Here is a 16659-nt window from a genome sequence, read left to right as displayed (position 1 = left end):
TCGGCAGAAATATATCTTACACATAAAATTCCAGGACAACAGATGGCACATCAGGAAAGGGTGCCTTATAAAACAGAACTCTTTTTTAATTTGCTTGATTGCTCAAAGAAATGCTCTGTTCATCTGCTTAATACGGTACATTATTGGCAGTAAATAAGCTGCACAGTGCTTTGCACCTTGGTTGTGAGGTTATTGCTCTACAAAAGCCCCCTTGGGTATGCTTCTTAAATGAGAAAATACGCAGCAAGTGGAGCAACAATGAGGTGAACTGGGTTCTGATCCTGATTCTCTCACTAACTGTTTAGCAGCAGGCAAGTCACTTAGTCCATTTTTGCCTCCTCTAAAGTAGGAGAATTGGATTAATACTAAATGATCACTAAAATCTTTTACAGAAATAATGGGCTCTACTTTTTGGAAAAAGAAAAATAGAACTTGGCAATAGCTAAGCTCTTACATCGTTTCCCTATCTAGTCACCAAGAAGCAATTCTCCTTTGATGTCTTTAAGCACCCCTACCTTCTCCAAAGTGCACTCTCAACCCTCCTTGCTGTCCGTGAACTAAATTTTCAACACAGAATGAACAGATATCCTATGGAGTCCATTACACTGCATTTATATATGCCATAAAAAAAAAAGATAAAGGTAGGCTGATTGACGATTTAAAGAACATTTGCTCAAGGGAATAGCTTTTGCTTAGAGAATAAATTTATTTTGAATCAAATGCTACTCTACTGCTAAAAAGTGTTAATGTTCAAGAGGTAACAAATTCGTTTTTTCTAACCAGTAAGAGGTTTTTTTGTTTTTGTTTTTTGCTTGTATTGAAACTAATATAATATTTCTGACCAGATTTCATCTTTTAGCGTGAACGGTTTAGAGGAGTAGTCTCCAAAGTGGGATGGGGGCTCCCCAGAGACAAGTATAATGAACTACTGGACTGTAGAAAGATTATATATATTTTTTTACTTTAGAAATAATAAAAGTTAATCTTTCTTAATTTTTAATTTAGGGTTACCTACTAATGACTTCAAAGTTCTCATGCAAGTATCCGATGTTCATCCCAGGTGTGGGGAGCAGGACACTGATGGAGAGCGGAGGAATTAACACGGCTCTCACTAGGACCTTGCTTTCAGCACATACTAACATTTGACAGCTATGTGCTCTGGGTTAAATGCATTTGCCCATTATATTATCTAGTTTAACCTAACCTAACACTCAAAGCCTAAACAAATGCTTAAAAATTTAGTTCAAATAGCGCAAGCACAAATAAGCAGTGAGAAAATGAAATAGTTGATATTTCTACTCCAAATCCTAGCTCTTCATGGGTCAAGATACAAGAAAAAAAGAATGAGAGCCTGAACGGAAATTGAAAAAAAACAAGAGTATGTAAAAGATGGACATATTCACTAGCATGAGCAATAAAACATACCTTAAGTGTTTATTTTATATAATAGCGCTTTGTGACATGTCTTTCCCAACAGCCAAACGAATTATCAGTATTAACTGAGCCTAACCTGGAATCAGATTTTTAAACCACTGTGTCACAAAACATTAATTTTAAAATTAAATGTATTCAGTGATGGTGGTTTTATTATTTGTAGTAAGGGCAAATTTATTTTTGTACTCTTTTTTTTTTTTTTGCGCTACGCGGGCTCCTCACCGCTGTGGCCTCTCCCGTTGCGGAGCACAGGCTCCAGACGCGCAGGCCCAGCGGCCATGGCTCACCGGCCCAGCCGCTCCGCGGCATGTGGGATCTTCCCGGACCGGGGCACGAACCCGTGTTCCCTGCATCGGCAGGCGGACTCCCAACCACTGCGCCACCAGGGAAGCACCTATTTTTGTACTCTTAATAATAAGATAAAGGATTACTTTAAAGCATTCATTATTCTATTTTTATCATATCCTTTTTAATTTTTTTTGCTGTATTTTATTATAGACAATACATTAATATAGTAATACTTGTATATTTGTAAGTTATGACATAGTACACTGTAAACTGTTACTGATGGGTACATGAACAAATGTTTGGTTACCACTGAGTTAGAGAAAAATTTAGAAAGTGACTTGGAGGAGGACTTCTTTATGATCTATGTGACTTTGGGCAAGTGTTTTAGGTTTCTCACCTGTACAATGTGAATATTAATAGTACCTAATATATATGATATTTGTGGGGATTAAATGTGTGTATATGTATGAGTATGTGTATTTTTAAAAAGTGCATGATGTTGATATGTTAGATATTTACTCATTCATTCATGTTACTGCAGAATTTCCCAAACTTTGTTCCAACATACTTTTCTGGAAAAGTGTCTGTATAAATGTGAGCAATGCTGCATACTCATCTTTTCTTGGAGATTTGCAAAACACATTACTATGTTAATAGTTCTGAGACTTCCTAAAGTAAAGGAATCTGTTTAATTTTATTTAATTCTTCATTGCTCAGATGTATTTGAGCCCAGAAGCCATTTTGTTTTTAAGGAACACATATGAATATCTCTCAAAACATGGTTTGGGAAAACTACCTTCCTGATTATTTGTGTCTTGTCTTAATATTGTTCTGCTACCTTAAATGTCCTGAATGTTAAAGGTCAAGTTGGTTGATACAAACCCTAAGTGTTAGGTCCATGTCCAGAGAAAACTCACCCTTGCGTGAGTTCTAGTTCTAATCGTGGCACCCCCTTTTATTTCAGTGCTTCCCAGAAATCAGAAAGATACCAGGACAACCCACTCAAATCATAATAACACAGAGGATACCTCAATTTAAAAATGAAAAGAAAAGAATAAAGAAAATACTGCTACTACTATTAATAATAATACTAGCACAGTGGCTCCATTAGGGAGGTGAAGGGAGATTCTAATCTCACTGAAGTCCTTAGGCTAAGATAAATGATCTTAAACAACCCTTGACCTTCTGATATAGAGCATAAATCAAGTATGAATATTGCTGAACACAAATTTCACAGCAAGTTTTCCGGGGAGAGTTTGCAAAGTCCAGTACACCGCTGTTAACTCTCTCAGAAGAATGAGTTTCCATTTCCGTCTCTGGTGTTTAAGGTTAAAGTCAGACCAGCAGAATCCCTGTTTCCCTTCCCTCCTGGGAAAGTCACATTTCCTTCCAATCTCCTATAAAAACTTTTCTGAACAACTGTCAACATTAGCTAGCAAAACTTCTAACCCTTCCAGCAAATAACAAAGGACAAGGAGAGGCTTTTGAAAATTCTTATTTAAAATGTCATTGGCATCTTTTCTGGTTCTCTTCATTCATTTTTTGTGCTTTTTCAGTAATACTATTCCTATATTCCCCTGGAAATTCACAATCAAAAGTATTTCGATATTAGTGTTTCTGAAAAAAATATGTGTAATATATGAAATGAAAAGCAGGATATAATGGAATAACCTCTTTAAACTGCTTTAAGAAAACTTAATAGCGTTGAATAAACAGAACTATTTCCAGGAATAACAACAGTTTTCAGAGCATTTTTTCTCCTTTTTATTTCAAAATAAAATACAGCATAAAAACTAAGCTACATAAATCACTGAGATATGGAAATAAAGGAAGCTATGTAACTTCCTAAATCAGGGAGAAAAATATTTTTTAATTTAATTTACCTATTTATAAGGATAAATATATCATATCTGAAGTATAAGTAATTATAAAGTTACAAGTAATTTATTCTTCAGAGTGACAAACTTTTGAACACTTTCCAAATTTCCAACACTGTAAATAATATATAATTTAATATTCTGTTCTTTAAGTTACAGGATGATGAAAGATATTTTTCTTCTGAAATGCTGTCATAACTAGTTTGTAAATTTGCTCAAGTTAAAAGCCAGATATTTCATAATTAGATGATTAATGAGTTTCTTTCTTTAGTTCATAGGTCAGATAAGGGTCTGAGTTAAAGATTTCTTAGGGTTTATTAAAAAGAAATACATTCATTCACATCCTTTTCGGCTTAAGAAAGCCTAAGACACCCTTCCATGGTTCCCTAACACAGCGGTCATTTGGAGATCTGGCCTGGAAAAGGTCAGAGCCTCTTATTTCCTATGGAGAGTCTTCTACAAGCTTCCTTCCTGAAACTCAGAACCGATCACATAACTCTCCTGCTCAAAACGCTACTGTACCAATTCACATCCTCTACAAGTTGACCGCATCATCTATCCAGCTCTACCAACCACTACCCAGTTTCTCTCCTACCCAACCCAACTTTACCCTTCCCATGTACACTCTTAAGTTCCTGAAATGACTTTCGTCAACTATTATTATTCAAACTGTTTTCTCAGCCTGGAATTCCCATCTTCCACTACTCTCTCCATCTGCACCTTTAAATTCCACCATGAGTCCCACCTCCTCCAAGATGCCTTTCCTAATGTACGCAGTTCAGAATTAAACTCTGCCATCTTTAAACTCTCACAGCATCTGTGTTGACCACTGGTATACCTTGGATTTTTCCAGTATTCTAACCTGTTTCCTCATCTCATCTTACTACAGATTCTTGCCTTGGTTAAAGTCATCTACCCACATGGGATTAGCTATTATGAAATGAAACTGATTCCAAAATGTATATTTTCAGTTCCAACCACTCCTCTGAGTGTCCCACCAAAACCTGCTCATTGGCCTGCATGCCCTGTGTTGTATGATATATCATCATCTGCCAAGTCACTCATGCTATATGCCCGAATCACCTTTGACTCATGTCTCTTCCTTATCCTTCACATCCACTGCGTGTCCAAGTCTGGTCAATTTAATCTCGCAAATGGTTCCAGCTTTTGTTCTTCATCCCCAAGATCAGTGCTCGACGCCGGACTTTGTTCGTTTCTTGCCTGGACTGTTGAAACAGGCTCCTGGCTTGTTTTCTCTTTCTAGTTAGCCTGTGCCTGTTTTGGCTTTCACTTATTGTTAGAATTATCTTTCTAAAACAACAATATTAAGAATGTCATTTCCAAAGTCAGATAGATATTGAGACTAGATTTGCAACTACTAAGTGTACGACCTTAGGAAATATACACTGTCTCTTAGTGTAGGACCTTAGGAAAGATACATTGTCTCTTTGAGCTTCAGTTTCTTCAAGGGACAATGGAATAAAAATAGTATCTACCTCAGAGGATTTTTTGTGACAACTAAAGAGTATAATGCTTATAAAGCTTCCAGGACAAAATGCACTCTACAAAAATTCTCTATCAAAAAGCTTCAAATATGAGCTCCGATTATATTATTATCATTATCATTTTCACCATCACACTGGCTAGACACCTCAGTGTTGAAAGCGTAATTATTAATCATCATTCAATAAAAACGGTCTTTATTAAGTAAATAAACTCTAACGAAAAGCAGGTTGATTGCAAATCAATGCCTGCAGTTTGGAACATTTGCTCTCAGGGCTTAGAGTTGAAACCACTATTTATTCCTTTATTCATGGTATTTTACTTTGTTGTTAGTTCTCTCCCATCAGCTGTCACACAAGCCTCTTTTTGCTGTCTGGAGGATAGCTGCTCCTATGGCCCCCAAAGTAAACTTAACGTATGTCAAGAACTTTGTGTTTTAGGGCCCATCGACTCAAATATAAATTCCAAATTTGATGAAATGAATTCAACTCTTGCTGTGATGAGGTAAAGGACACTCAGAGGATTTAATGTATATTAAAGACTCTATTGTTTTAAAAATTAAAGTTCTTTATTACCCTATTCAAAAATTTGACACTCTGGCTTAAATGATCTGGCTTAAATGTACATTTCTGGATTTATCTCTCTCTACTACTTCAATTCCCCTACTCAGTGCAAACACACTTTTCTTGTAAGATCACATTTTCTTAATGTCTTTCCTTATGGATCCAGAATCCTCTTCTCTGGCTCTGCCTAGTAACACATTGTCTTCTTCTCCTAGGTCTATCCTAAATGTTAGTCCTACAGTAAAACCATTCCCATGACTGATTTCCCTACCCATTCACAACTTTCTTTTGGCGTCCACACAGCATTTTATTCATCATGTAGATGAATAGATCACATTGTTATATAGTTAACTTTATAGATCTGAATCTCTTGGTTAGATTGTCAGCTTCTTAAGGATCACAAGTACTTGTACAAATAATGTCTGGTACAGCACCTGGAATATAGATACTGACTGGATCTTTGATGCATAGAATGATATTATACTGATGTTTAGTACCCCTTTTGTATACGGACTTTTATTGGAGCCACTTCCAAACAAGTTTTCCCAACTAGATTGTCTCCTGGATGGAAAACATCATGTTTCATTCTTCTTTATATTTCTCAGAGGGCGTATTACAGCATTTTGACCACAATAGGAGCATAAACTGACAAAAGATTAACATGAGAAAAGATATATAAATTTTATTCGATGTCAATATTTTAATTATTACATGCACAAATGCTTTCTTAGAAAAGAAATGAAGACAGACTCAAAGAGGCATTAAACCCAGGGGCTTATATATCAACAAAGGGTGATAAATTTGGGGAGAGGTGAGGAGACAAAGAAAAAGGGGTTTGAAATTCTAGGGATGGTGAATTATGGGAAGGTAAATATATGGGGTAAACTAATGGAAGAAAGGGATTTTAGTAAGGTTTGTTTGTGCAGGCTCATGTCAGTGCCTACCTTCTGTCTCCAGTGATAATTGTTGTGATTTCTCTTCTTGGTACGGGAAAGGAAAGGGGGTAAACCTTCACAAAGGGGAATTTATGCCCTGCTTTTAGGCACATAGGGGGAGGGCAGAGACCCCTTTCTATGTTTGCTGTTTTTTTAATTGCCTTCAGCTTAAAACAAGTCTTATGCTAAAATGGCATATTTGAGGATGGCATATTCTGATCCCCTTAATATAACAAAAGTAACGTTTAAAAATCAAAGAAGAGGGCTACCCTGGTGGCGCAGTGGTTAAGAATCCACCTACCAATACAGGGGACATGAGTTCGTGCCTTGGTCCAGGAAGATACCACATGCCACAGAGCAACTGGGCCCATGAGCCACAGCTGCTGAGCCTGCGCTTTAGGGCCCACAAGCCACAACTATTGAGCCTGTGTGCTGCAACTACTGAAGCCCGCGCACCTACAACCCGTGCTCCACAGCAAGAGAAACCACCGCAGTGAGAGGCCCACGCACCACAGCGAAGAGTGGCACCCACTCGCCGCAGCTAGAGAAAGCTCGCACACAGCAGCGAAGACCCAATGCAGCCAAAAATAAAGAAAGAAATAGAAAAAAATTAAAATAAATAAATAAATAAAAATCAAAGAGGAAATGATTAATTGTTTAATAAATGATTTGGGGTTTATTGACAAGTGTTTTGGGGAAAATATAAGTTTGCTCCCTTAAAAGTACAAATACATTAAAAAGGAATGAATAGTCAAATGCGTAAATTTAAAAAACAAAACAAAACAGGAAACAAAAACTAAAAGATACATGAGTTTTTTTCTTTTAATTAAAGAGAGACTTTTTTTTAACACCCAAACCAGGAACTTTAATGTAAAATAGTGGCAGGTGGCTACACAGATTTTTTTGAATGTCTAAATGGTAAAGGCCTAAACAAAGTTGAAAGACAGTTTTTTATCTATCTATCTATCTATCTATCTCTACCTGCCTACTTATGTATCTACCTATACTTACCTACCTATGGGAAAAAGATGAGCCAAATGATGCAAAATGGGCAAACAGTATAAAGAGACAAGTAAAAAAAAAAATTGTGCAAGTGAAATATTGAAAGATGTTTAAACTCAATAACAGGAAAAGAAAGAAAAATGAGATGTTATTTATTACTTAAAAAACAGACAAAGATTAAAAATAAGATGATATCCATTGTTGGTGAAAGGGAGGAAAGTCCATAATTGAGGAAATGAAAATGGGTACAAACTTTCTAGAGAACTAATGTGAAGTATTAATAATATCAAAAATCTGCATACTCTGATACTGTAAATAGATTTTAAGAAAACTGTCTTCGGGAATTATTAGACAAATGTTATAAGCTTTGTATCTAAAGATGTCTAATGCACATGTTTATAATAGCTACGATCAAGCAACCTAAATTGTTATTGATATGATTGTTAAATAAATTGTGACACACTTATGTAATGAAACGTGTTGCATTGCATGTGCCGGTTAAAAAGGATGCCATATGTCTATATTAATGGTCAGACATGAAAAATATCCAAAAGGCAGATCAGAGAGTAGTCTGTATTTAAAATCTCATTCTTGGAAATATGTGTGTGTTGGTGCTTGTGTGTGTGTGTGTGTGTGTGTGTGTGTGTGTGTGTGTGTGTGTTTCTGTTTATTTAGGGTAGGACATATACCAAATTGTTAATGGTGGTGATTTTGTCTGGGGATACAGGACTTACATTTTACACATTGCTGAATCATTTACTGGAACACTTTCAAGTTTTTCTCTTAGTTTTATAATTTTAAAATGCAGACATGTAATAAAATGGAAAACTTAAGAATAAACAATGAATGGGGCTATGTTCTTGATTTCATCTTTTAGATCAGTGGTCCCCAACCTTTTTTGGCACCAGGGACTGGTTTCGTGGAAGACAATTTTTCCACAGACAAGGTGGGAGAATGGTTCAGGCAGTAATGATGTGTGCGATGCTGGCTTGCTTGTAGCTCACCTCCTGCTGTGCAGCCTGGTTCCTAACAGGCTGTGGACCGCCTCTGGCCCGGGGGTCGGGGACCCCTGTTTTAGATGGACACTACTGGATCGGAGTCGGAGCAAACATCCACTGAAGGGGTTGAGAAGAACTGAATAGAGGGGGCAGTGCAGCTGTTTCTTGAAATAGGAGTAGTTATTCCTGAGGTGGAGAAGGGAGGGCAACAGCATTTCAAGTGAGGAGAATGGGGTGTATTGAGGCTAAGGGGTGGATCAAAGCCTGGCTTTAAGAAAAATCAGTAGTGATAAAGATCAAGAAGAAATGACATTGGGTAAAAGTTCCTACAGAACCTGGTGACTAATTGAATGTCCTTGACATAGATAAAGTTAATGATGCAATCCAGTTTTCCAGGCTAGATAATAACATCAATCATAAAGCTAGAGAACACAAGATGCAGAGCCGATTGAATGGAGAAGCTCAAGCATTTCGGTTTTGACATGAGAGGTTTGAGATGTATGTGGAGCATCCAGGTAGAGTCCAGGAGCTCTTCTGTATACAGGTTCAGGCTCCAGGCCTGAGATGGAGCTTGTTACCTACCAAAAAGGAGGGGTTGGCAAAAGGGATGTGGTGACAGCAGAGAGCCTCTAATTCAAACCAATCTACTCTGCACTTTCCTGAGTTTTACCCCTTGTTGTTCACCTTCCATCAGATCCCTTCTCAGAACCCAGCTGAGCTTCACATTGATATTAGGCTAAGTTCCTCAACCCATTCTTCCTAAAGCCATCCTCTGGGTGAATAACCCAGCTACAAAATAAGCAAGTTCTTATTCTCTGAAGAGAAGAGTTCAGCATGGGTTGAGTAGCTCCCAGATACAGGCACCTAGGTGAGGCTTCTTACAAACATGATTCCATTTAATCCCCACAACCTGCTGTGAGGTAGATATTATCCTACGCTGTAGATAAGATACTAAAGCCCGCAGATGTCGCCTCCCTTGAAACTTTTATCTCATTCTAAAGTTTGCATCTTTATCAACTAACTTCCACCCTGTTGCCTCTGTATTCACTGTGATTTACCGCGTTTCTTTAAAAATGTACAAAAGTAACCAAACAAACAAGAAATAAAACAAGACAGTGGGAAGAAGTATCTACTCTCCAATCCCAATGTCAACCTAAAGAGAAGGACAGTTCCTTGGAGCTTTTGAGGAAAATTCCTTGACAAAATGATAATTTTCAGAGAATGCCTTTCTTAGAACTGTTTATCTGATACTAATGATTGTCTCCTGGATTTTATATGTGCGTTTTACCGTTGGTAAATTTCAGAGCAGAAACTTACCAGCGTTACCTGGGCGTGAAATAAAAAATGATGAATAAATACCTCTGTGTTATCTATGGGGAATTTAGGTGTCTGGTGTGGTGCTCTTAAACTGCTAAATTTTTAAAGCACTAATATTAACAACAGTACTATTCAAGACACTGAGAAAGAAAGACCATATTTGTTCTCAAAAAAATTGTTATGTATCTGGAGAAATAAGAGGAATAGGATTAGTTAAGAATGTCATTGTAAAATAAAACAAAATAAAAACCAAAGCTTTCTGTGGCCCTGCTTCCCCTCCTTTGCAATGGAAACATTGTGACTATGACATGACAGACTGTAAAAACCCATTACAGGCATGCCCAACATGTGCTCTGTCTCCCAGCCCTCTCCCCTTCAATATTATCATAAAAATGACTATTTTGGATGCCTTAGGATTTATTTTTTACAAACTCTCTCTGCTTCAATGACATCTATGTTCTTCAGCAATTACAACATGTTTGTCCAAATTAGTCTTACCATAAACTTAAGGCTCAGAGATAAACATGAATCTGAAGGGAACACAGAAGGTATTTAAAAATAATTATAGTAATGATTTCTGATCTCTATCGTTAGAACAAGAACTGGTCTCTCCAAATTATGCACTCTTTTTTTTTTTTTTTTTTTTTTTTTTTTTTTTTTGTACGCGCGCCTCTCACTGTCGTGGCCTCTCCCCTTGAGGAGCGCAGGCTCCGGACGCGCAGGCTCAGCGGCCATGGCTCACGGGCCCAGGTGCTCCGCGGCACAGGCTCAGCGGCCATGGATCATGGGCCCAGCCGCTCCGCGGCATGTGGGATCTTCCCGGACCGGGCCACGAACCCGTGTCCCCTGCATCGGCAGGCGAACTCTCAACCACTGTGCCACCAGGGAAGCCCTGCACTCTTTTTTTTAATAACCATTTTTTTATTGAAATATAGTTAATTCACATGCTGTGCCAGTCTTAGTGTACAGCATAGTGATTAAGTTATATATATATATATAATATATTATATATGTAATATATTATATATGTATATATTCATTTTCATATTCTTTTCCATTATAAGTTATTACAGGACATTGAATACAGTTTCCTGTGCTATACAGTAGGTCCTTGTTGCTTATCCATTTTATATATAGCAGTGTGTATATGTTAATCCCAAACTCCTAATTTATCCCAACCAGCCCATCCCTTTTCCTGTTTGGTAACCATAAGTTTGTTTTCTATGTCTGTGAGTCTGTTTCTGTTTGGTAAATAGGTTCATTTGTATCAGATTTTAGTTTCTATATAAGTGATATGATATTAGTCTTTCTCTTTCTGACTCGCTTCACTTAGTATGATAATCTCTAGGTCCATCCATGTTGCTGCAAATGGCATTATTTCATTCTTTTTTATGGCTGGGTAATATTCCATCATGTATATACATATATGGTCAACAACAAATTGGCACTTGCCAAATAACTCTACAAGGATTAAATCACGTTTTGCTGCAGCTGCTGATTTTCAACACCCCCTGAAAGGAGTTCAGGGTTGAGAGCAGAAATGAGGCACTCTGTGCTCTGGGAAAAACTGGCAGAACCGGTCTTCAGATAGTTAGATATTTTCAGGAGCCGATTTTATGAGCCCAATTCTTGTATCTCCTCATATCTAGAAAAGCACTAAAATCCTTCATGGTGATGACTGCTCCTTGTGATTGGCAGAAACCTTCTGCAAAAACATATGTGCTTGATTTTATGTACTCCCCCTTCACTAAAATCACATATGCACTGATATTCCCCCTACCTCTTTGGAACAGTTTCTCAGAGCTATCTGAAATGCTGTCTCCTGGGCTGCAGTCCTCATTTTGCCCCAAATAAAACTTAACTCGCAACTCTCACGTTGTACATTTTTTTAAGTCGACAATATCTCCTTTATCCATTCATCTGTCGAAGGACATTTAGGTTGTTCCATGTCTTGGCTAGTGTAAATGGTGCTACAGTGAACACTGAGGTGCATGTATCTTTTCGAATTAGAGTTTTCTCCGGATATATGCCCAGGAGTGGGATTGCTGGGTCATATGGTAGTTCTATTTTTAGTTTTTTATGGAACCTCCATACTGTTCTCCATAGTGGCTGTATCAATTTACATTCCCACCAACAGTGTAGGAGAGTTCCTTTTTCTCCACATCCTCTCCAGCATTTATTATTTGTAGACTTTTTAATGATGGCCATTCTTACTGGTGTTAGGTAATTCTTCATTGTAGTTTTGATTTGCATTTCTCTGATAATTAGCAATGTCGAGCATCTTCTCATGCACCTGTTGGCTGGAAATGAACTCTTAATTAAAATAAAAACTTTTAGTTCTAAGTCAAATATACTGTTGTAGTAGAAGCCCTGAGTTTTAATTAAGCTGTATACTTACTTCTGTGTCCCTTGGTTGCCTTAAAAAAAAACTAAGGCATCTTGATAGTCTGTAGTTCTGTTTCTAATCACTGAGGTAGCATCATGCTTAACCATTTAGATTTGAGTTTGAGAATGTGTATGCACATTGCTGGTTGCTTTGCCTCCAGTATTTCTTTGGGGACATCCAAGTCTAAGGATATCCAAAGCTTCGGCAATCTAGCAAAAAACTTCGTCACTGATCTCATAATTTTTACAGAAAGCCGTGGCAAGGCTCTGCCATTGATTACTAGATAAGGTAGAGCTAATTAAAAAATAAGATTCAAGCTTCCAGCCGAACTCACCTCCCAAATCAAAATTCAGCCAAATGTAAATGCAGTAAAACACTATTTGCATTGAGCTAAAAAAAGTGACCAAAAGGAAAAAGGGAAACTCACTAGTCAGCTAACGTGGACCTCTTTTTTTTTTCTTTTTAATAAAAAGTCTACTAGGAAATTATTCAGTGTCCCAGACTATCTACAGTATCTTTGTCAGACAAAGGCCCCAGTGAATATCTAATTTTATCATTATACCTTATAGAAGGAAACACAATACCTTTTTTTTAACCCTGGAACTCTTGATTGCAAAGCTCTATTATTTGATGAGGGGTAGTCTCTAGAAGGCAAAGAGTTAAAGACGTCACTTTAAATGACAAAAGCTAAACACTTTACCCCACTTTCAGTCTCTCATCCATTCACCCTTCTCTTTGTGACTGATTTCAGCTTTCTAAGCTCTTCAACTACCTGCCCCTAATTTGTATTCCTAGGGAGAGGCTGGGCTGGTGATTTTGCATTTGTGTGCTAATGTTGATGAGCTTCCTTCTCTGGGGGAGGGGAGAGGAGGAAACCACTGGGCTGGACTGGGGGTGGGAGTGGAGGTGCTGGGTTTGCTCAGAGAGTCAAGCTGAATTTTAACCTTGAATTGCCATCTTAACAGAGCTTCTAACAAAGCCTTCCTGGTTTGGAGAAACCCTGTTCAAACGCCCATGTATACATATTTGAACCAAATAGTTTAGCCAAAAGTGAAATGTGGATTTAGGGAAATTATTTTGTTATTACAATAATAACTAAAGAATAATAATGTGCAAAACCTTCAAGGCATATGAATGGCTCAGGAGAGCTCTTATAAATCGAGAAAGAGATGGATTTACTGTTTTCGGGGAGGGGAAAAAGGGAAAGAAAAAAAAAGTCAAATATTTTACTAAAAGAAAGAATATGTTTTTCTCCATTATTAATAGAATATGGGAAACAAAATGTTTGCAGAAAATCATTTTAATTAAAATAATCATTTCAGATATTTTCATAGTTTACAAATATTAATACCCTGATTTCGTTAGGCTGGTGTTTCACTCTACTTCTGAGGGCACAATTCAGTCAGACTAAATGAATGAAATACTTCTTTTTATTTTATTTTATTTATTTTTTACACAGCAGGTTCTTATTAGTTATCTATTTTATACATATTAGTGTATATATGTCATGAATATATCTGCTATTTGTAAAACAAAATAATAGTGTACTCATATCTTTTCATTAACTTCTAAGGGGTGCCAAAACACCCACCAGAAGGAACAGCTTTGACCCACTATGGAGGTGTATTAATTCACCAGCTAACAAGGGGAAAATTTCATTTCTCTACCAGCTAATATCCAAATTCAAAATTCTAATGAAGGTGTAGAATATCACTGGCTTTGCCTGGTCAGTAATTAGTAGAGGTTGTTGTGTGGTCCTTTTTGAAAGTAAGAGTAAATCATATTATTCAACAACAACAAAAAACTTGTGAGATGTAATCCTTGTAACATTTTCTGAGGGAGATTGCAAAAGGATCTTGAGGGAAAAAAGGCATTCATTCAGGATATCACAAACTAGTGAACAGAGTTCTGAAGTAAACGAGCAGAATCAAAGATCAGTCAACATTCAAATTTTGCATGGAGTACGAGCCCCTCAGACAAACTGTATGACTTGGCATGTCCTTGACTTCTCTATATCTCCGTTCTTTTATTTCTAAACTTAGGCTAATTCTAAAAGAGAGAATAACAAAAATGCTATAAAGAAAAAAAAGATTTAAATAGTCTTAAAAATATCAAAAAGGGGATTATTGTCTTCCTACTAATTAGTGCAAATATTTATTGGCTGATTTACTCCCTTTTCCTCTGCAGTTTTACCCAGTTTACACAGTACAGTAATCTCTGCCCTCCCGTGCTGTGTTTATCTTCATCCTATGAACACACTTAATGCACTCATCTTGCAATGCCAATGAACCGTACATGACAAACACAGGAATTCACAACAAGTGAAAATAATGCTGAGGTCTAAAGTCTCTGGTTAACTTGACAAACAGAGTCTTCAAGAAAGAAATGTGCTTCTTATCTCATCATCCTAGTGTGTTTTGGGATTGGAGTCTAGGTAATACTCTGAAATGGATTTTCCTTGTCAGATCAAGGCAAGGGTCTGGCATTTGACCTTTCCTCCATTGAAAGACCTGAAAACTGGCCATTCTATTCATTTATTATTTATTCCAATATTCATTGCATAAATACTTGTTAACACATTTTGTGCTAGGTACTACGTAAGGAAGATCTTTACCTCTGTGGCACTGTGACCAAGGAGAGAAGGCACACACACAACATTATTAGAGTAAGTAGTAAGCCAAACCGCGGTGTGTGCACAAAAAACTGCGGGAGGTTAGAGAATATGTAAGGAAAGAGCAAAAATAAAACAAAACCAAATAAAACTCTGGAGATGACAGAGAAAGTTTCACAACGAACACTGAAGCTAACAGCCCAGACATTTTAGTATGCAAATTATGATTCCTGGAAACATGCAATCTCACCCCAAGAATAAAGATATTAGAAAAGCTAGCAAGGATAGGGAATAGCTGTTTCGTTAAAATGTGTTAGATTTAATTTGTCAGTGACCATCAGTTTTACATTATTTGAAGTGCTTTCATGAAAACGAGCTATTTCACTTTACTAACATCTCTTGGTCAGGGTTGGACCACCACAACCAAGGTTGTTTCCATGCACCTCCTGGACTTGATCCTCAAGAAAATACAGCTTTCAGAGAGTGTTTACGGTAAATGGTGTGGTCCAACTACATGTTGAAGTTACTGTCCTTTAACAAGGAGAATAACACTTAGGTGAGTAGCTTTGAATTTTATTTATTTATTTATTTCAGTACTTTATTTTATTTATATTTTTATGTGAATATTTTTAATGATAATTATTTAATTAAATATATAATTAATTATATATAATTATTTAATTATAATTATAATTTCAGGGAGTTTAATAAACAGAACAACTATGTCCAATGCTTTCCTTCCCCTTAGCAAGGTTTCACATTAACTTTTGTTTATACAAATTATAATAGCCTTTCAAACACACTCTCACTTCCTTTCTCTTTCCCACTGAAGTCCACCCTTCTCAAAGCTGCCTGCATTATCCTTAAAAACAACAAATACAACAATGCTCCCCTCTTCACAAATGTCGTGGCATCTCTGCTGCTTATAAAGTCAATTCCCAATCTTTTTGCACTGATGAGGACTTCGCAGCCTCAACTCACCCATCCCTCAGCCTCATCTCCAGAACTTCACTACCTCCTTGAAGTTCAAGGTCTGTCCTCACTTACGATGCCTTTTCTTTCAGGATCCATGACTCTGAAGAGGTGCTTTTCCTCACTGAAAATGCAGTTCCCCATATTTTCCCCTCCATTGTATCATCACTTCTATGAGACTTTGTCCAACCCTCTCACCATAGTTGGTTGTGGTTTCCTCATGTCCCCACATACTTTGAACACAATTCTATCAAAAAATTGAAGTGTTTCAACTATGTGCTTACATCTGTGTAGGGGAGGAAAATTTTTCCTCTACCCTTCTAGGTTCTTTCATCTTGTTAAGGGAGTCTCTAAGGCTCTCTGTTACATTCCTTTGTGTATAATTTTTTTTTTTTTTTTGCCAAGTGGCATGTGAGATCTTAGTTTCCTGACCAGGGATTGAACCTGCACCCCCTGCATTGGAAGCATGGAGTCTTAACCACTGAACCACCAGGGAAGTGGTTTTTGTGTCTAATTTTTTTTTTTTTTTTTTGCGGTACGTGGGCCTCTGACTGCTGTAGCCTCTCCCACGGCGGAGCACAGGCTCCAGACGCGCAGGCTCAGCGGCCATGGCTCATGGGCTTGATCTGGTGAGTTTTTACCTTGCTGCTTCATCTGCTCTGTATTTCTCCTCATTTTGCTTAACTTACTGTGTTTGGGGTCTCTTTTTTGCAGGCTGCAGGTTCGTAGTTCCCGTTGTTTTTGGTGTCTGCCCCCAGTGTGTAAGGTTGGTT

Source organism: Physeter macrocephalus, chromosome 13 (genome assembly GCF_002837175.3).
Source record: "Physeter macrocephalus isolate SW-GA chromosome 13, ASM283717v5, whole genome shotgun sequence".
NCBI classification, from domain to species: Eukaryota; Metazoa; Chordata; class Mammalia; order Artiodactyla; family Physeteridae; genus Physeter; species Physeter macrocephalus.
The sequence above is the reverse complement of the archived record's forward strand: the minus strand, read 5'-3'. Positions refer to the sequence as shown.